General features: G+C 51.7%; 1 protein-coding gene across 1 annotated transcript in view; it reads left to right on the plus strand.

The window, feature by feature from the left end:
- DDX46 (DEAD-box helicase 46) overlaps positions 1-21,849 on the plus strand; it is a 970,300-nt gene that overhangs the window by 345,711 nt on the left and 602,740 nt on the right. The gene's annotated exons all lie outside the window — the stretch shown is intronic.

The raw sequence follows: 21,849 nt of genomic DNA on the forward strand, positions 1-21,849 counted from the left end.
GGAAGGCGACGTCCGGAGAGATGGTGTGTAGTAGATTCCATAGGTTAATGGCGTGCCTGTGGACCGATCGGGTGTTGAGCAAGATGCATTGTAGGTGGTTGGTGTCGGGAATCTGAGGTGTGATCGTAGCGGAGTGGTTGACGGTGCAGAAGAATTTGCAGGAGTAGCATGAGAAAGGTCCATGGGTGTGTCCAGGAGCGGCTTGGACGCAGTTGGGGGGACGGCCGGGGTTAAGGGCTAGGAGGGTGGTGGCATCGTAGGAAATGCGGGAGGGCTGGGAAATGCGAGGGCCAGGGGGTATGGCGCTGGGCGCGGTCCAGGCGCGGGCGTAGACGGGCTTACCTTTGGCGCACCTTCGGCGCGAATTGGGCGCGAGCGCTGCGCGTGGACGCTGCGCGCATGGGCTACTGTCATATATGGATGGTGGGGAGGGGGAGGGGCGAGGGCGGCTCAGCTGGGAGGCGGGGCGGGCTCACGAGGACACTGACCGAGCACAACAACAACACCCAAAATGGCAGCGGAGGGGAGGGCAGAGAACAGCGCCGGGGGTTATCGCGCTAAATGTGGAACGTTCTGCGCAGGTAGAGAGGAGCAGCGAGCAGGGGAGCACAGGCTAAAGACTTACTGGCCAATTAAAGTTAAAGTAGAAGCGGGGCAGCGAGCAAGGCAGCGCAAGGATAGCCCCCAGGGTGTTTACCAAGTGCCTAGCGACAGTAGCTGCGCACCTACGGAGGAACCATATTCACGTCTACCCCTATCTGGACAACTGGCTTATCCAAGCAAAGTCAGCCCAGCAATGTGCCAGCCACATGTCCCGCACTATTCACCTCCTACACAGCCTCGGATTCTCATTAAACTACACAAAGTCTCATCTTCAACCCGCCAACGTACAACAGTACATAGGAGCGACAATAGACACTCTGGCAGCAAAGGCACAGCCAAACTCCGCAAGAATCAACAGCATTCAATTACTGATTCAGAAATTCAGACCCCAACACTCGCTCACAGCACGGGTGTTTATGCAGTTGATAGGCATGATGGCCTCCTGCATCTTCATAGTCCCTCACGCGAGACTACACATGCGTCCTCTTCAGGAGTGCTTAGCACGGCAGTGGAACCAGGCTCAAGGACAATTAAGAGACCTAGTGTTGGTGACCGGTCGCGCATACAACTCTCTGCATTGGTGGAACCCACAAAACCTTTGCAGGGACGACCGTTCCAAGAGCCTGTACCACAAATAGTGCTTACAACGGACGCATCTCTCCTGGGATGGGGAGCGCATGTCCTCCATTACACAGTGCAGGGACTATGGACGACAGCAAAAGAAGATGCACATCAACCTGCTGGACGAGATGGCAATCTTTATGGCAATGAAAGCGTTCAAAGTACATTTGTGCAACAAAGTCGTGTTGATCCGGACGGACAACTTGACTGCCATGTACTACATACAGAAGCAGGGAGGGACACACTCTCCACAGTTAGCACATCTAGCGCAAAGCATGTGGAAGTGGGCCATTCAGAGAAACATATTCCTCATGGCGGAACACCTCCCAGGCAGGGACAACCAGATGGCGGATCTGCTCAGCAGACACAGCCACCAGATGCACGAGTGGGAGATACATCCCTCAGTGCTACAACCGTACTTCCAGCAGTGGGGTCACCCAGAGATAGACCTGTTCGCCACAAGAGAAAACGCAAAATGCCAAAGCTTCGCCGCCAGGTTTCAACATCTGCAGTCTCAGGGCAATGCAATATGGATGAACTGGTCAGGCAGGTTTGCGTACGCTTTTCCCCCAGCCCCGCTCATACCACTAGTGCCATGCAAACTGCGATAACACTCGATGACACTCATCCTAGTTGCTCCAACGTGGGCGAGGCAACCGTGGTACACCACGTTCCTAGAACTTTCCGTGGTGCCTCATCAAAGGCTGCGATTAACACCCAGTCTTTTAACGCAGAGCCATGGAGACATTCAGCACCCAGATCCGGAACAGTTGAACCTTGCGATCTGGCTCCTGAAGTCATAGTTTGGTTACCTGAACTTGCCTCCTGACTGTATGAATATTATCAAGGAGGCAAGAAGACCTACAACCAGAGCATGCTATGCGGCAAAGTGGAAACGATTTGTCATCTATTGTAACAATAATGACATAAATCCGCTAGATGCATCAACTCAAAACATCATATGTTATCTGTTACATTTACACATAGATGCAATCTAGCCTACAGTTCCATACGTATACATTTAGCTGCGGTGGCAGCTTATCTTCAGAACAGGCAGCACCTTTCACTCTTCAGAGTACCTGCTATTAAAGCTTTCATGGAGGGACTCAAACGAGTGATTCCTCCAAGACACCCACCTTCACCTGTCTGGAACCTAAACGTGGTTCTAACCAGACTAATGGGACCACCTTTTGAACCTCTACACTCGTGTGAAATACAATTCCTAACGTGGAAAGTGGCTTTTTTAGTGGCGATTACATCACTTGGAGTTAGTGAGCTGCAAGCCCTAACTATTCAGGAGCCATTCATCCAAATTCACGCAAATAGGGTAGTGCTGCGTACAAACCCTAAATTTATGCCAAAGGTGGTATCCCAGTTTCACATCAATCAAACTATAGAACTGCCAGTGTTCTTCCCAAATCCAGATTCAGTGGCAGAAAGAGCTCTACATACACTTGACTTTAAGAGGGCTCTTAAAGACAGGACAAAACATTTCAGGAAACTAAGCAACTGTTTGTTGCCTTTTCACCAAAGCACAAAGGCAACCCCATTTCCAAATCAGGTGTAGCCAGACCAGATGGATTGTTAAGTGTATACAGATTTGTTATCAGAAAGCTAAACACACATTAACAGTTCCCCCAAGAGCGCATTCAACACGCAAGTTAGGGGCATCCATGGCTTTCCCAGGAAACATTCCTCTAGAAGAAATATGTAGAGTAGCCACATGGACTACCATACATACATTTACCAAACACTACTGTGTAGATGTACACTCCAAGCAGCTGTAGGACAGGCTGTACTCGGGACTCTTTTTCAGACTGCTGCAGCCGGCACGGGCAACCACCGCTAAGGGGGAGACTGCTATACATTCAATGCACAGATATGAATTCAGCAGCCCACATGCCTCGAACGGAATATGCTACTTACCAGTATGCATCTGTTGCCCCAGTATTGGAACTTTCATAGATTCCCATGCGTTGGATCATTCCCCGTCGTCGGAATGGGAGCCTCGGTAGTATCACAACCATAGAAACAAAAGAGAAAAATAGGCCTAGGCCTCATCTCATTCTGTATCCTATCACCCTCTTTGTGTAAAAGAGACCAAACTTTTGTCAGGACCAATCAGAGCAGCCTCACCCCATAGAACCTTCCTGAGAGAGCTCAGAGCCTCAGATTTTTCTACCGCACGTTGTGCTAGGGAGTCTCCACTGAGCTCTGCTCAGTTTTCTCATTCTTACTAGTTATTTCTTCAACTTTTCTACTACAATCAAGACATGTCTGACAAGGAGAAGGCCTTATTCAGGTCCTGTGCGTCTTGTGGGAAAAAGCGACTTTTTGTAGAAGATAAGCATGCAAACTGTATCTATTGCTTATACCCGGACCACAAGGCCACTGACTGCAAGATTTGTAGAACCTTCTCTACAAAAACTCTTCGGGACAGAGAGGGCCGGCTTTTGACCTGGCTTCAAAAGATGAAGACTCGGAAGGAGGTGCTCTCATCAGATGAAGAGGATTCAACATCTATGGCTTCCTCTCAGAGATCCAAGAAGAGGGGTAGGTCGTCTCCTTCTTCAGCCGAGCCCCCTATCAAGGCCCCTCATAAGATCTCTGACAGGTCTGAGAGGGCTAGTCCCATTAAATCTCCTCACGGAAGTGAAAAGGAGAGGCAGGGACCGGCTGCTGGATTGGTTACAGCCTCGAAGGACAAAAAGGAGGTTTCTATCACTTCTCCTCCGTCCAAAAAGGAAAAGACTGGTGAAAAATACTCTACAGTCAATCCAGGGACTGTGCCTGAGAGAAAACAGCATCCGTCGACGACAAAAACATCAGGTACGTCGACGACGATGGCTTCTATGAAAATTCCCGCTGTTTCCTTGGCTCCGTCGACGGGGTTCGTCGACGGTAGCGGTTTCGACGTCGACGACTTCGTCGTCGTTTAAGGTACCAGGTTCGTCGATGATGTCTTCTTCCTCGTTGACGATGATCTCCGGGAAGGTGCTGTCGACGGCCTTGTCGACGAAGACGACTTCGACGACAACAACGACTTCGACACTGATGGTGATGACGACGATACCGTCGACGACTGCCGCACTGTCGACGACGGCTCCGTCGACCAGGCCGTCGACAGGTCAAAAGCTGCAATTTCCTATACAAAAGCGGAAAATTACACCTGAAATGACGTCTCCAAGACGGGTTTCGTCGCTTCCACCGACAATGCTTCTGGAGGACGAGTCGGATGAGGAGGAGGAGTATGATGTAGGCCAATATGGGGATGCCTACAGTCCATCAGATTTACATGTCAAATTGCAAGAGACTGACACGGAGGAATATTATGAGCATGCATATGATCAACAGGTGCATCACTATGGTCCTCAGGAGCGACGTCCACCTGCTTTAGGACAGTTAATCTGATCTACAGATGATGCTGCAGGACTATAGAACCAGGTTTCCTTCTGAATCTTTATTGCTGCCTGCACAACCACCGCCTCCGGTGTTGCCGCAAACGCAACCAGTTGTCGTGCTGCCTCCTTCGCAAATGGTACCTCTCACGCCAGTGATCATACCAACGGTCCTTTCCCGGACATCGGACCCCGAGCCCGCCAATACCGTTCAGCAGGATTCCTCTTCTGATGATGAAGTACAGGTGGATCCATTGACTGATCCATTGCAGGACCCAGACTTGGATCCCGGTGACAGTGGACTACAAGATCCAAACGCCACTGGTCGAGATACTTCTGTTTCCCCTCCAGTCGATATAGGGGGATTCCATAACCTCATGGAGAGAGCGTCAAAGAGGTTTGGTCTACCAACTACAAGGAAACAGTCTGAATGGTTCCTGTATGACTTTAAAGAACAATACAGAAAATCAGTCAAATCCATACCCATAATTGAGCATGTGTGGGATGAAGGGATAAAAATCATGCAGAATCCAGCCACTGTTATCTCTGTTCTTCCCAGGCTGGAAAAGATATATAAGGCTCCGGAGGGCAGTCCAGCTTGTCTTCTTGGTCAGCCGAAGCCTGATTAGGTGATCTCCCAGGCTGCTCAAAGCAAAAATCAAAAACCCATCAACGCCTTTGACTATGCCTCCGGACAAGGACGGTAGGCGCCTGGATAACGTGGGAAAGAGGTTTTCTTCCATGGCCAGCTTGCTTGTGGGAGCAGCAAATGCTCTCGCCATTCTAGGCAGATACGATCGCCAGATGTGGTGTGACATGGAGCCATTTGTGGAACAACTGCCAGACTCCGCGAGGGAAGAGGCCAGGAGAGTCCTTATGGAGGGAGAAAAATCTTCCTCCGAAGTAATCGACTGTGCTATGGATATAGCTTCCACGCCTTTTCATGCCTTAGCAGGGTCAGCAGTACTACGTCGTCAGGACTGGCTGAGTGCCACCTGGTTTCGTCAGGAGGTCCAAAATAAAATCCTGGACCTCCCATTTGATGGGGAGATGCTTTTTGGTAAACATGTTGATGATGCCTTGCAAAGTATAAAAAAGGATACGGACACGGCGAAGTCATTGGTATCACTGAACTATCGTAAGGTCCCATTTAGAGGTGCACGAGGCAGAGGCTTCTCTTCTTATAGAGGAAACACCCAGCAGAGATATTCCTCACAGTCTTCGCAGTCTTATAAGACTCAATATTCAAATCAACGGCAGGGACAATCGGCGTCTTTCTCTCGCCAGCCTCAGCGAGGGCGTCAGAATCGCCAAGGACGCGACAATACCAAGAGGCAATAGCGGCCTCCTGGCTCTACCTACTGTTCCTTTCCTCCCAGTAACATCAGTGAGGGGTAGGATATCCTTTTGTCTGAACAGCTGGAAGTGTATAACATCGGATCAGTGGGTCCTGAATATTGTTCGGAGTGGCCATACGTTGGAATTCCAAGATCTTCCTCCAACAAGAGCTCCGGGCGCCAACCGCACAAAACATCTGGGACTGCTCCAGCTCGAAGCCCACCAATTGTTCATCAAGGGGGCAATAGAACCGGTACACCTCTCTCAGAGGGGCAGAGGTTTTTATTCCAGGTTCTTCCTGGTTCGGAAGACAGCAGAGACTTGGCGCCCCATACTAGACCTACGAGAGCTCAACACTTCTCATCAAACTCTCTTTCAGGATGGTCACTCTCCAAGATATTCTTCCTCTTTTGAACCCAGGCGACTTTTTGGCGACTCCGGATTTACAAGATGCGTATTTCCACATACCGATCCACCCAGCTCAGACAATATCTACGCTTCACAGTGGGCAAGAGCCATTTCCAATTCAAGGTGCTTCCGTTTGGCCTTCGGTCTGCACCACGGGTCTTCACCAAAGTGTTAGCACCAGTAGCAGCATTTCTATGAAAGCAATCCCTGGAGGTTTTCGCTTACTTGGACGACTGGCTCGTTATAGCTCCATCTTTCAAGGAAACTTCTCAAGCCGTTTCAACTTGCATCCAGTTGTTCAGTCATCTGGGCCTTCAGCTAAACAAACACAAGTCAGTTCTGCAACCCTCAAGATCCACAAGGTTCCTTGGGGCCATTTTGGACACGACGCAATGCACAGCTCGTCCTTCGGAGGAACGTCAACAAAAGTTGATCGTCTCGGCTCGCCAGGTGCTCAACAAGAAATGCCTTTCAGTCCGACAATACAAGTCCATGCTCGGGTCGATGTCATCCTGCATACCATTAATACCGCATTGCAGGTTGTGAATGCGTCCTCTGCAGGAAGAGCTAGACAAGCAATGGTGCCAAGTAGAGGGATCATTCAACGACAAGGTGTTGGTGACTCCACAAATGAGAACAGCATGCGAGTGGTGGCTAGTAAAAGACAATATCGCGGAAGGTCTGACATTCAGGATTTCACCATCCCCCCTGATCATGACTACAGATGCCTCTTTGGAAGGCTGGGGAACAGTGCTCCGAGAGCTTCAAGTCAGCGGACACTGGAGTCCAGATCAGCGCCAGTGCCATATACATTTTTTGGAGCGGAAGGCCATTTGGTTGGCTTTGCAGGCTTTTCTTCCCAGAGTTCAAAATCAAACAGTGCTGGTCCGGACGGACAATACGACGGCCATGCACTACATCAACAAGCAAGGAGGAACGAAGTCGCAAACTCTGTCCAAAGAAGCTCAGAAAATCTGGGATTATGTGATTCTTCACAGGATCAATTTGAAGGCCGAACACCTGGCAGGTTCTCTCAATGTCACGGCGGATGCCCTGAGTCGCCAGACAGAGGTGAATCACGAATGGGAATCGAATCAGTCCATTCTGGAGAGTGTGTTCTCGGTCTGGGGGAGACCGACCATCGACCTCTTTGCCTCTCCGGTGAACGCCAAATGCCGGTTTTACGCAAGCAAAGTTCACCATCAGGGATCTCTGGAGAACGCCCTTTCGATGGCCTGGTACGGCGCATACTTTTACGCTTTTCCGTCAATTCCCCCATCCCACGAGTACTCAGGAAGATGAAGGCGGAAGCTTGCAAGATGATTCTCATTGCACCGGCGTGGCCCCGGCAATTCTGGTACACAGAACTCCTTCTACTCTCCCAGGATCATCCAATTCGCTTGCGACCAATTCCATCCCTATTATCGAGAAATCAGGGGCAGGTGTTCCATCCGGATCCGAAATCGCTGCACTTGACGGCGTGGCTCCTGAACACAGAGTTCCGTCATCTGAATCTCCCCAAGGAGTGTAGAGAAGTGTTGTCCCAGGCTCGAGCACCAAGCACTAATAAAACTTACAAGGCGAAATGGAAGAGGTTCTGCCTGTGGTGTCAAAGACAGGGTCTCCATCCTTACTAATCTCTGCCTCATCAACTTTTGCCATATATACTATCATTGGCTATGTCTGGGTTGGCGCATTAGTCTGTGAAGGTACATCTTGCAGCCATATCGAGGTTTCGACGCAGTTCTTCAGGCCCGTCCTTATGGTCCTCTAGGATTGTTAAACAATTCTTGAAAGGCTTGTTTCGGATGTATCCTCCTGTTCGCCCTCCTCCGCCAGTTTGGCAGCTCAATCTTGTCCTGGCTCAACTCATGAAAGCTCCGTTTGAGCCGGTGCACAAGGCGGACTTGAAATTCCTGTCTTGGAAACTTGCCCTCCTCTTGGCTCTTACATCAGCGAGAAGAGTTAGTGAGCTTCAAGCCCTCTCCATAGTGCATCCATTCCTTCAATTAAAAAAAGATGTGCTTATCCTTCGCACCAATCCGAAATTTATTCCGAAGGTGCCGTCTGAGTTCCACTTGAATGAACCTTTGATTTTAAAGTCTTTCTTTCCGCGCCCTTCTACGCCTGCGGAACACACATTACGTTCTTTGGACGTTCAAAGATGCTTGAAATTCTACTTGGAACGCACACAACCCTTTCGAAAATCATCTCAATTGTTTGTGTCCTACAGCACACCACGGAAGGGGTTTCCTTTGGCAAAGAGTGGCATTTCCCCGCTGGATCTCAAGTGCGATTCAATTCTGCCATCAGGAGGCGGGCAAGCCACTGGACAGAAAAGTCCGTGCACATTCCACAAGGTCTGTGGCATCGTCCGTGGCTCTTTTCTCTGGAGTCGCCATTAAGGACATATGCAGGGCAGCAACGTGGAGCAGTACTCATACCTTCACGAAACACTACTGCCTGGAGTCTGCAGGAGGAGACGACGCGGCTGTTGGTCAAGCAGTTTTGCGGAATCTTTTTCATTGAAGGTGAGCTTTCCCTACAGTCCCTCCTTCCTGGTGAGCACACTTTGTTTCTTGTTTTGCTATGCTAGAAGTATTGCTGTATGGTTATGTGATGCCATGTATCTACAAAATGTGTCTTGGTGATTTACTGCTAGCTACTCTGATAAAAAGCATGGTAATCTATGAAAGTTCCAATACTGGGGCAAGAAAACAAGTTACTTACCTGTAACTTTGGTTCCCCAGGATTGGTAACTTTCATAGATTCCCATGCGCCCACTGTGAGAAGGTGGCCTGATATGCAGTGCTCACTATTCTAGTGAACACTATATCAGTCCAGCAACCCTTATTGATGATTGGCTGTAAGTCAACCTTATAGACCAGCTATCCTAGTAGCGTGGATACGAGCAGTCTAAGGCTAAAGACTCGAGAGGGCGTGTTAAGCCAGCTGTTATACCACATATACCCCTTGAACACCAAGTGAAAGGACACCACACAAGTGTTATGAAAATAAACAGTTATTTATTAGGAATCACAACAGCCCTGTACTCTTTATGAGGACAGGGTACTAAGCACAAACCAAAACTCTTACAAAAATACGTAAGTTAGCACAGTATATACAAATGCCCGAGGGGCACGGAAAACCATATACTTGAAAAGTGGAATGCGAAATTACTAGCAGGTAAGTACAGTACTAATAGGCTTTGGAATCGCTAGGACTTGACTATAGAATCGTTAGATTACTTCTAGGAGACCCAGGGGACTCGGGTGCAGTGTGAACACTCTCACTCGAGATGCGGGACAAAGTCTTTGGTAGCTAGAATTTGCAAAGTTAGTGTTCTCGGGCGAACCCGACCTGGTAGGGAGAAAACGAAAGTAGATTCTGACCCTTGGATAGTGAGGCTATGCTGGGGCACCGAAATGCCGAAGTTACCTAGCCCAGGGGCTGCAGCTGCATAGGACTCAAAAGACGTCGGGAATCCTTGTTGACGGACCAGGAGCCTGGAAGAAAGAAGTTGCTGGCAGGCGACCAGTGAAGAAAGTTCGGTGGATCCAAGCCTGGATCGATGGAAGATGACACCTGAAAGCAGAGGGGACCAAGTTCGAGACTACTAGCCAGTAGTCAGTGGGCACCAGGAGGGCACCGGATGGTAGCCACCTCGACAAGGCGTGTGGGTGACGCTGGGCTCGGAGATCTCACGGACCAGGAGGCGTTGTCGGCGACCAGGAAGGAGGATCGAGCTGTCCCACGAAGATAGAAGCTGTCGGCGTCGCTGGACCCAGGGTTGGGCAACAAAGCCTTGGCAAATTCAAGCCCACGCGGTGGACCTAAAATGGCGTCTGGAGGGGACCAGGAGGGTCCGGGGTGCCTCTCTTCAAGAAGAAAGCAAGGGCCAGTCTGGAGCAACCAGACCAGCAGCAGTGACGTCGTCGGGCGTCGTTCAGAAGGCCACAAGCCAGCCGGCTAGTAGCCAAACAACGCGGTGCACAGCAAACAGCAGAAGGGCCCCACGCAGATCGTGGAGATGCAGGGAGGCTGACCTTGGGTGCTGGAGCTGCGCAGGGTCGGGGCTTCTCGGACCCCAAAGCACTCACCCGTGGAGGACACGGTGGGCTTGTTGTAAAGATGTCGTGCAGTCTTGGCGATCGTCGGTCCCTTGAGGTCTCGTCGCACTCACGGTTCTCAGCTTGGCTGTAGAGGTGAGTAGAGGTCAGAGGTGCCAGGGAAGCCGGGTCTCGTCGAGCTGGGTCGTCGGATTCGTGATGAAGGACTTGCAGCAGACCGCAGTGTTCTTTAGGATGGTGCCTGCGGATGCAGGGTGACCACTCCTTAGCCACAAGGGAGAATCTTGATGAAGAAATCGTGAAGTCCTTTCGCAGAAAGTCGTGTCTTGATTCCAAAGATGATCTAATTTGAACAGGGGGCCCGCTCCCATCTTTATACTAAAAAAGGGGGCTGACCCGGTGACTAGGTCCTGCCTATGGGTGGGACTAGAAGGGGGGTGGTTACACCCCTCTGCCATGCCGGACTTCCCCAGGCCAGGGGCTGGTGTGCCCCTGGAACTGGTTCAGACCGGCCTATGCGTAGTGAGCACCGGGGTGCCACTCAGCAGTCACCTTCCTGAAAAGCCCTGCCTACCCAGGATACACAAAACCATGTCTGGGACGGCGCTAGCACCGCCCTGGACAGGAAACCCTTTGTCCAGGCCTCCCTCGCTGGAAGGACTCCCAGCAGCAGGAGGTCAGACTCGTGTCTGTGGTGGCAGCATCCATTTTGTGGAGCTGAGGCTTTAGTTAACTTTAACCGGGGTTCACAGTTACATACATGTCGTGTCCCTCTAGAAGGGTGGAATGCTAACCCCGTCGCCAGAATTGGCGAGGGGTTAGTATTCCAATTCGTATGACACCTTACTCGACATGTTTTGATAAAGCAATACCAAAGTTAGCATTTAACCGCGAGGATTATAATGCACTTAAGAGTATATGGTATGCGATATCCTGGAACAGCTATTAGGACTTGGTCCCGCAAGCTGCAGACAGGCTCAGCTCATGCCAGAGCACCATCTCACACGATTCCAAGCACTCTGCCTTCAGGATTGTCAAGGCCTGCCATAGGAGTGACTGATAGGAATCTGTGTGTCCATTTTAGAGTTAGGTATAGGTATACTACACCTACAGCAAAGGGTGATTACACGGCTTTGCCCCAGCTGTCATGCAGCCAGTTGTGTCAAATTTAGGAGGCCAGCCAGGGGTGGCATAATACATGCTGCAGCCCCTGGCAGCCCTGGGTACACCTATGCCCTGAGTTACAGGGTCTGATAAGGTGGCCCAGTACCAATTGGTAAATGCACCTAGGGTACATGTCGTAATTTAGAAAGAGAACAGCCAGGCTGTGGGTCTGATTGGCAGGCCCACAGCCAGAGAAAGTTGTAAACCAGTGAAACAAAAGCAAAAAATCTGGGTGATCATAGGATTGCAGACCCTACTCTCCTACACCCACCCTCCGTGTAGGAAGGTACCTCCTGACTATGGTTGCCCCCAACTTTTTGCCCTGTGTTTTAGCTGGTTTTTGACATAGTCGACCTGGGGCCCTGCCAATCAGGACCCCAGGCCTACTGCTCTCTCTGTAAAATGGATTCCATGTACCCTAGGTGCATTTCCAATTGGTACTGGGCCACCTTATCAGACCCTGTAACTCAGGGCATAGGTGTACCCAGGGCTGCCAGGGGCTGCAGCATGTATTATGCCACCCCTGGCTGGCCTCCTAAATTTGACACCACTGGCTGCATGACAGCTGGGGCAAAGTCGTGTAATCACCCTTTGCTGTAGGTGTAGTATACCTATACCTAACCCTAAAATGGACACACAGATTCCTATCAGTCACTCCTATGGCAGGCCTTGACAAAGGAAGGCAGAGTGCTTGGAATCGTGTGAGATGGTGCTCTGGCATGAGCTGAGCCTGTCTGCAGCTTGCGGAATCAAGTCCTAATAGCTGTTCCATGATATCGCATACCATATACTCTTAAGTGCATTATAATCCTCGCGGTTAAATGCTAACTTTTGTATTGCTTTATCAAAACATGTCGAGTAAGGTGTCATACGAATTGGAATACTAACCCCTCGTCAATTCTGGCGACGGGGTTAGCATTCCACCCTTCTAGAGGGACACAACATGTATGTAACTGTGAACCCCGGTTAAAGTTAACTGAAGCCTCAGCTCCACAAAATGGATGCTGCCACCACAGACACGAGTCTGACCTCCTGCTGCTGGGAGTCCTTCCAGCGAGGGAGGCCTGGACAAAGGGTTTCCTGTCAAGAGCGGTGCTAGCACCGTCCCAGACATGGTTTTTGTGTATCCTGGGTAGGCAGGGCTTTACAGGAAGGTGACTGCTGAGTGGCACCCCAGTGCTCACTACGCATAGGCCGGTCAGAACCAGTTCCAGGGGCACACCAGCCCCTGGCCTGGGGAAAGTCCGGCATGGCAGAGGGGTGTAACCACCCCCCTCCTAGTCCCACCCATAGGCAGGACCTAGTCACCGGGTCAGCCCCCTTTTTAGGTCTCGCCTGTCGATGCGCATGCGCATCGAGCTTGCGAGTCTATGGTGGCTTATCCACTCTTTATCCCCAACTTGCAAGGAATCTTGGCGATTCCTTGCAGTGCACGAGAAATTTAAGCTCAATGCGCATGCGCATTGAGCTTAAATGCGCGTGCACATGCCCCCAGCCGCCTGCCTTGCCTACTCTCTCACACAGCCTCCCCCAGCTCCACCCCCTTACTTCTTGATTGCACGGCCGCTAGGCCGTGCCTCCTCTACTCTCCTCCTCCTACTCTCCTCCCCGTCTGTTCCCGCACTCCTCCCACACCCCCGCTCCGCCCCCTCCCCTGCCTGCCATGTCGCGTTCAAAACTTTTACTCCATGCATAATCACGTAATAGTGTAAGAATTACAGAAACAGCTGGCCTGTCACAAGCAGAAAATCTATTTGCGTTTCAGGACTTTGAGCACACGTTTTGCTGGGCGATTTGTTTGAATTTGCATTTTTGTATAGTCTCTTATTGCCGTCCTTCGGGGTACATAATCAGATCTTACTACCTGCTACAAAAGTAAAGAAGCAAACAAAACATGCACTGGAGAGGCTAGAAAAACAAGTACCGACTCAATGACCTCTCCACTTAATAACGTAACCCGAAATGCAATAAAGTGTTTTATATCTTCACCAGACTTGCTTAGAAAGGACCTCAAGCTCACGCACAAGCAGGCTTTCTAATTGGAAGGGAGACTCCCTCCATTTAGACCAATAAAGTGTTCTGTCTCAATTTGTGTTTACTTTCTCCATCAAACGGCAAATCTTCAGGGTATGGTGGCCATCCGAGAAGCTGCCATTCCTCTCGACCGGAAACGCTCTCTTCTGAAATGGCCGCCCCGTTACCCTACCCTGGGGAAGCGTTAGTCCTCTGTCTACTTCTTACGCATCTGCAAAAACTACGAGGCAAGGTACGTCAGAACGCTCTTCGACTCTTGCGTTACAGTGGGTGTTTTGTACAATTAGCGAGGATTAAGGGGTTAAAGGCTGTATTTAAGATCCTTCAGCGCACCATATTTTAAACTATTGTTTGCATTGTTTTATTTAGCAATGGCAGCGGCTTCTGTTGCCCCGAAGGTGCCGCTCAGGACAACAACGATACTGGATATAAATGAAGCGAAATCTGCCTGCCTTCGATTTGGTTGCTACTCATCTCAAGCGCATTTTTTATCAAACTTCCTTTAGGAGTTCCGCATCAGTTTTGTCAGCCTTGAGCTCCTGACACATAGAACGGAACAGCCAATCCGCGTTCGTCCAAGGGCATGAAGTGTAGACCGAGCTGTCACGCTATAGACCCCACGCCTCAGGATGGAGATGTCAGTAATGTTTAGATCATACTTTCGCCTGTCAATTTGAGGCGGCGCTCTGGATCGTTTCATACGAAAAAATGAAGCAGGGTTTTCCGCCAAGGCTATTCAACTAACCCTTGTATGGTCCTGACTACACTTATAGAAACATATACATTGGTCTGGCCCAGTCCTACCAAACTGTGACTTTGGACATATATTAGGGTGTTATCAGGGTCAATAGTACTTACTATCGACAGTGGTTGTAATTTAAACAGTCTATAAGCAGTCCTCTGAAGTCATTAGATGTAGCTCACTCACCCTCACCCTCTCACCCTCACTCACCCTCACCCTCACTCACCCTCACCCTCACTCACCCTCAACCCCTCACCCTCACTCACCCTCACTCACACTCACCCTCAACCCCTCACCCTCAACCCCTCACCCTCAACCCCTCACCCTCAACCCCTCACCCTCAACCCCTCACCCTCAATCCCTCACCCTCAATCCCTCACCCTCAATCCCTCACCCTCAATCCCTCACCCTCAATCCCTCACCCTCAATCCCTCACCCTCAATCCCTCACCCTCAATCCCTCACCCTCAATCCCTCACCCTCAATCCCTCACCCTCAATCCCTCACCCTCAATCCCTCACCCTCAATCCCTCACCCACAATCCCTCACCCACACTCACCCACACTCACCCACACTCACCCACACTCACCCACACTCACCCACACTCACCCACACTCACCCACACTCACCCACACTCACCCACACTCACCCACACTCACCCACACTCACCCACACTCACCCACACTCACCCACACTCACCCACACTCACCCTCAACCACCCTCACCCTCAACCCCTCACCCTCACTCACCCTCAACCCCTCACCCTCACTCACCCTCAACCCCTCACCCTCACTCACCCTCAACCCCTCACCCTCAACCCCTCACCCTCAACCCCTCACCCTCAACCCCTCACTCACCCTCACTCACCCTCAACGCCTCACCCTCAACACCTCACCCTCAACACCTCACCCTCAACACCTCACCCTCAACGCCTCACCCTCAACACCTCACCCTCACTCACCCTCAACACCTCACCCTCAACACCTCACCCTCAACACCTCACCCTCAACACCTCACCCTCACTCACCCTCAACCCCTCACCCTCACCCTCACTCACCCTCAACCCCTCACCCTCACTCACCCTCACTCACCCTCACTCACCCTCACTCACCCTCACTCACCCTCACCCTCACTCACCCTCAACCCCTCACCCCCTCACCCTCAACCCCTCACCCTCACTCACCCCCTCACCCTCACTCACCCTCACTCACCCTCACTCACTCACCCTCACTCACCCTCACTCACTCACCCTCACTCACCCTCACTCACTCACCCTCACTCACTCACCCTCACTCACTCACCCTCACTCACTCACCCTCACTCACTCACCCTCACTCACTCACCCTCACTCACTCACCCTCACTCACTCACCCTCACTCACTCACCCTCACTCACTCACCCTCACTCACTCACCCTCACTCACTCACCCTCACTCACTCACCCTCACTCACTCACCCTCACTCACTCACTCTCACTCACTCACTCACCCTCACTCACTCACCCTCACTCACTCACTCACCCTCACTCACTCACTCACCCTCACTCACTCACCCTCACTCACCCTCACTCACTCACTCACTCACCCTCACTCACTCACCCTCACTCACTCACCCTCACTCACTCACCCTCACTCACTCACCCTCACTCACTCACCCTCACTCACTCACCCTCACTCACTCACCCTCACTCACTCACACTCACTCACTCACTCTCACTCACTCACTCACTCTCACTCACTCACTCACCCTCACTCACTCACCCTCACTCACTCACTCACCCTCACTCACTCACTCACCCTCACTCACTCACCCTCACTCACTCACCCTCACTCACTCACCCTCACTCACTCACCCTCACTCACTCACCCTCACTCACTCACCCTCACTCACTCACCCTCACTCACTCACCCTCACTCATCTCACTCACTCACCCTCACTCACTCACCCTCACTCACCCTCACTCACTCACACTCACTCACTCACCCTCACCCTCACTCACACTCACCCTCACTCACCCTCACTCACCCTCACTCACCCTCACTCACCCTCACTCACCCTCACTCACCCTCACTCACCCTCACTCACCCTCACTCACCCTCACTCACCCTCACTCACCCTCACTCACTCACTCACCCTCACTCACTCACTCACCCTCACTCACTCACTCACCTTCACTCACTCACTCACCCTCACTCACTCACCCTCACTCACTCACTCACCCTCACTCACTCACCCTCACTCACTCACTCACCCTCACTCACCCTCACTCACTCACCCTCACTCACTCACCCACTCACTCACCCACTCACCCTCACTCACTCACCCACTCACCCTCACCCACTCACCCTCACTCACCCTCACTCACTCACTCACCCTCACTCACTCACCCTCACTCACTCACCCTCACTCACTCACCCTCACTCACTCACCCTCACTCACTCACCCTCACTCACTCACCCACTCACCCTCACTCACTCACCCTCACTCACCCTCACTCACTCACCCTCACTCACTCACCCTCACTCACCCTCACTCACTCACCCTCACTCACCCTCACTCACTCACCCTCACTCACTCACCCTCACTCACTCACCCTCACTCACCCTCACTCACTCACCCTCACTCACTCACCCTCACTCACCCTCACTCACTCACCCTCACTCACTCACCCTCACTCACTCACCCTCACTCACTCACCCTCACTCACTCACCCTCACTCACTCACCCTCACTCACTCACCCTCACTCACTCACCCTCACTCACTCACCCTCACTCACTCACCCTCACTCACTCACCCTCACTCACTCACCCTCACTCACTCACTCACCCTCACTCACTCACCCTCACTCACTCACCCTCACTCACTCACTCACCCTCACTCACTCACTCACCCTCACTCACTCACCCTCACTCACTCACCCTCACTCACACTCACCCTCACTCACTCACTCACCCTCACTCACTCACCCTCACTCACTCACCCTCACTCACACTCACCCTCACTCACCCTCACTCACCCTCACTCACCCTCACTCACCCTCTCACTCACCCTCACTCTCACTCACCCTCAACACCTCACCCTCTCACCCTCACCCTCTCACCCTCACCCTCACTCACCCTCACCCTCACCCACCCTCACCCTCACTCACCCTCACTCACCCTCACTCACCCTCACTCACCCTCACTCACCCTCACCCTCCCTCACCCTCACCCTCACTCACCCTCACCCTCACTCACCCTCACTCACCCTCAACCCCTCACCCTCACTCACCCTCACTCACCCTCACCCTCACCCTCACCCTCACCCTCACTCACCCTCACCCTCACCCTCACCCTCACTCACCCTCAACCCCTCACCCTCACTCACCCTCACTCACCCTCACCCTCACCCTCACTCACTCACTCTCACTCACCCTCACTCTCACTCACTCACTCTCACTCACCCTCAACCCTTCACCCTCAACCCCTCACTCACCCTCACCCTCACTCTCACTCACACTCACCCTCACTCACCCTCAACCCCTCACCCTCAACCCCTCACTCACCCTCACCCTCACTCTCACTCACACTCACCCTCACTCACCCTCAACCCCTCACCCACCCTCAACCCCTCACCCTCAACCCCTCACCCTCAACCCCTCACCCTCAACCCTTCACCCTCAACCCTTCACCCTCAACCCTTCACCCTCAACCCTTCACCCTCAACCCTTCACCCTCAACCCTTCACCCTCAACCCTTCACCCTCAACCCTTCACCCTCAACCCTTCACCCTCAACCCTTCACCCTCAACCCTTCACCCTCAACCCTTCACCCTCAACCCTTCACCCTCAACCCTTCACCCTCAACCCTTCACCCTCAACCCTTCACCCTCAACCCTTCACCCTCAACCCTTCACCCTCAACCCTTCACCCTCAACCCTTCACCCTCAACCCTTCACCCTCAACCCTTCACCCTCAACCCTTCACCCTCAACCCCTCACTCACCCTCACTCACCCTCACTCACCCTCACTCACCCTCACTCACCCTCACTCACCCTCACTCACCCTCACTCACCCTCACTCACCCTCACTCACCCTCACCCTCACTCACCCTCACTCACCCTCAACACCTCACCCTCACCCACCCTCACTCACCCTCACTCACCCTCACTCACCCTCACTCACCCTCACTCACCCTCACTCACCCTCACTCACCCTCACTCACCCTCACTCACCCTCACTCACCCTCACTCACCCTCACTCACCCTCACTCACCCTCACTCACCCTCACTCACCCTCACTCACCCTCACTCACCCTCACTCACCCTCACTCACCCTCACTCACCCTCACTCACTCACCCTCACTCACTCACCCTCACTCACTCACCCTCACTCACTCACCCTCACTCACTCACCCTCACTCACTCCTCACCCTCACTCACTCACTCACCCTCACTCACTCACTCACCCTCACTCACTCACCCTCACTCACCCTCTTCACTAAATATATTTAATAAACTTTAAGCTATTGGCAATATAAAATAAAATCCATTTTATTTACGTATTAATTATTGTTTTTTAAAGCCATTGATTTTTTTAATATCAATACATATGTCACATATAAGTCCCGTTAATACAAAACATGTTGCTTTACAAATGCTAGAGGTGTCACATTTACAAAAATTATAACTATTGGCTTTGTAAAGAAGAAAGCTATTAATTTAGCTATTTAGAAAAAACAACACATAAATAAAAAACAAAAAAATAAATAACACCTATAGCTCAAACTTTCCTACTGCGAGACCTATTGCATTTCCAATGCAATAGGTCTCGGAGTATTTGAGTTACAGCTTTTAGAAATGTTTATGGCTTTTTTTTTAATTCTTTAGCATTGGCTACAGGAAACAAAAATGCTAAAGATTTACAAAAAAACCCATAAACCATTCTAAAAGCACTAACTCTAATGCTGCGAGACCTATTGCATTTCTAATGCTTGTTTAGTATAAAGATGGGAGCGGGCCCCCTGTTCAAATTAGATCATCTTTGGAATCAAGACACGACTTTCTGCGAAAGGACTTCAAGATTTCTTCCTCAAGATTCTCCCTTGTGGCTAAGGAGTAGTCACCCTGCATCAAGCGGGCACCATCCTAAGAACACTGCGGTCTGCTGCAAGTCCTTCTTCACGAATCCGACGACCCAGCTCGACGAGACCCGGCTTCCCAGGCACCTCTGACCTCTACTCACCTCTACAGCAAAGCTGAGAACCGTGAGTGCGACGAGACCTCGAGGGACCGACGATCGCCAAGACTGCACGACTTCTTTGTAACAAGCCCACCGAGTCTTCCACTGGTGAGTGCTTTGGGGTCCGAGAAGCCCCAACCCTGCGTAGCTCCAGCACCCAAGATCAGCCTCCCTGCATCTCCACGATCTGCGTGGGGCCCTTCTGCTGTTTGCTGTGCACCGCGTTGTTTGGCTACTAGCCGGCTGGCTTGTGGCCTTCTGAACGACGCCCGACGACATCACTGCTGCTAGTCTGGTTGCTCCAGACTGGCCCTTGCTTGCTTCTTCAAGAGAGGCACCCCGGACCCTCCTGGTCCACTCCAGACGCCATTTTAGGTCCACCGCGTGGGCTTAAATTTGCCAAGGCTTTGTTGCCCAACCCTGGGTCCAGCGACGCCGACAGCTTCTATCTTCGTGGGACAGCTCGCTCCTCCATCCTGGTCGCCGACAACGCCTCCTGGTCCGTGAGATCTCCGAGCACAGCGTCACCCACTCGCCTAGTCGAGGTGGCTACCATCCGGTGCCCTCCTGGTGCCCACTGACTACTGGCTAGTAGTCACAAACTTGGTCCCCTCTGCTTTCAGGTGTCATCTTCCATCGATCCAGGCTTGGATCCACCGAACTTTCTTCACTGGTCGCCTGCCAGCAACTTCTTTCTTCCAGGCTCCTGGTCCGTCAACGAGGATTCCCGACGTCCTTTGAGTCCTATGCAGCTGCAGCCCCTGGGCTAGGTAACTTCGGCATTTCGGTGCCCCAGCATAGCCTCAGTATCCAAGGGTCAGAATCCACTTTCGTTTTCTTCCTACCAGGTCGGGTTCGCCCGAGAACACTAACTTTGCAATTCCTAGCTACCATAGACTTTGTCCCGCATCTCGCGTGAGAGTGCACACACTGCACCCGAGTCCCCTGGGTCTCCTAGAAGTAACCTAACGATTCTATAGTCAAGTCCTAGCGATTCCAAAGGCTATTAGTACTGTACTTACCTGCTAGTAATTTCGCATTCCACTTTTCAAGTATATGGTTTTCCGTGCCCCTCGGGCATTTGTATATACCGTGCTAACTTAAGTATTTTTGTAAGAGTTTTGGTTTGTGCTTAGTACCCTGTCCTCATAAAGAGTACAGGGCTGTTGTGATTCTTAATAAATATCCTGTTTATTTTCATAACACTTGTGTGGTGTCCTTTCACTTGGTGTTCAAGGGGTATATGTGTGGTAAACAGCTGGCTTAACACGCCCTCTCGAGTCTTTAGCCTTAGACTGCTCGTATCCAAGCTACTAGGGTAGCTGGTCTATAAGGTTGACTTACAACCAATCATCAATAAGGGTTGCTGGACTGATACATAGTGTTCACTAGAATAGTGAGCACTGCATATCAGGCCACCTTCTCACACTCCTCCCCTGGGAAAGTGTCAGGGGCAGGGGTGGACAGAGACTGAGACCAGAGCACTGTATGTCAAAAGCTAAGCAAGATTTATTAAAGGTTTACAAGTTTTGAGGGGTTGTAGTTTTCCTTCCTTCTTGGGGTCGTTTTCTGTATGCAGGGAACGTCACAGTTTGATCCGGGGTCCCGGTTCTCGTGGCCTCAGGGAAAAGGAAAAAAGAAACGGGTTTTACTGATCGATTCTCAGTACTACTTGTAGTGCTACCTTCACCAAGTTAGAACAGGGGTTGTGATTTCAGTGCAAGGGCCACCGCGGGGCCTCCCGCCTCCCCGACCTTGCTACCTCCCCCCTCCCCAAACACCCCAACAGAACGCCCCTCTTAACAGCACTTGCCTTGGGCTGTGGCCCGACTCTCGGACCACAGCAGCAGGACCCGTGGCGTCTTCTCCCTTCAGCCCACCGGGTATGGTAGCAGTGTTGGTGACGTCGCTCCGCAGCACTCGCAGTGTACTCTCCTCTGTCTCCGGTCTCACGCTCTCCTCTCTTCTGATCTCCTCCGCCTCCGCTCTCACGCTCTCCTCTCTTCTGATCTCCTCTGCCTCCGCTCTCACGCTCTCCTCTCTTCTGATCTCCTCCGCCTCCGCTCTCACGCTCTCCTCTCCTCCGATCTCCTCCGGGTGCTCCACAGCCTCCTCTCCGCCCTGGCACACCGTCCGTTCCACGCCTCTAACTTTTATGCTTCCTGGTTCCGTCGGCCGACGGGACTCCTCCCCCTTCAGCTGTTCAACCACTAGAGCGCGATTGACTTCCTGGTTCTGTGGTCTCGGCAACCAG

This window comes from Lissotriton vulgaris, chromosome 7, assembly GCF_964263255.1.
Source record: "Lissotriton vulgaris chromosome 7, aLisVul1.2, whole genome shotgun sequence".
Lineage (NCBI taxonomy): Eukaryota > Metazoa > Chordata > Amphibia > Caudata > Salamandridae > Lissotriton > Lissotriton vulgaris.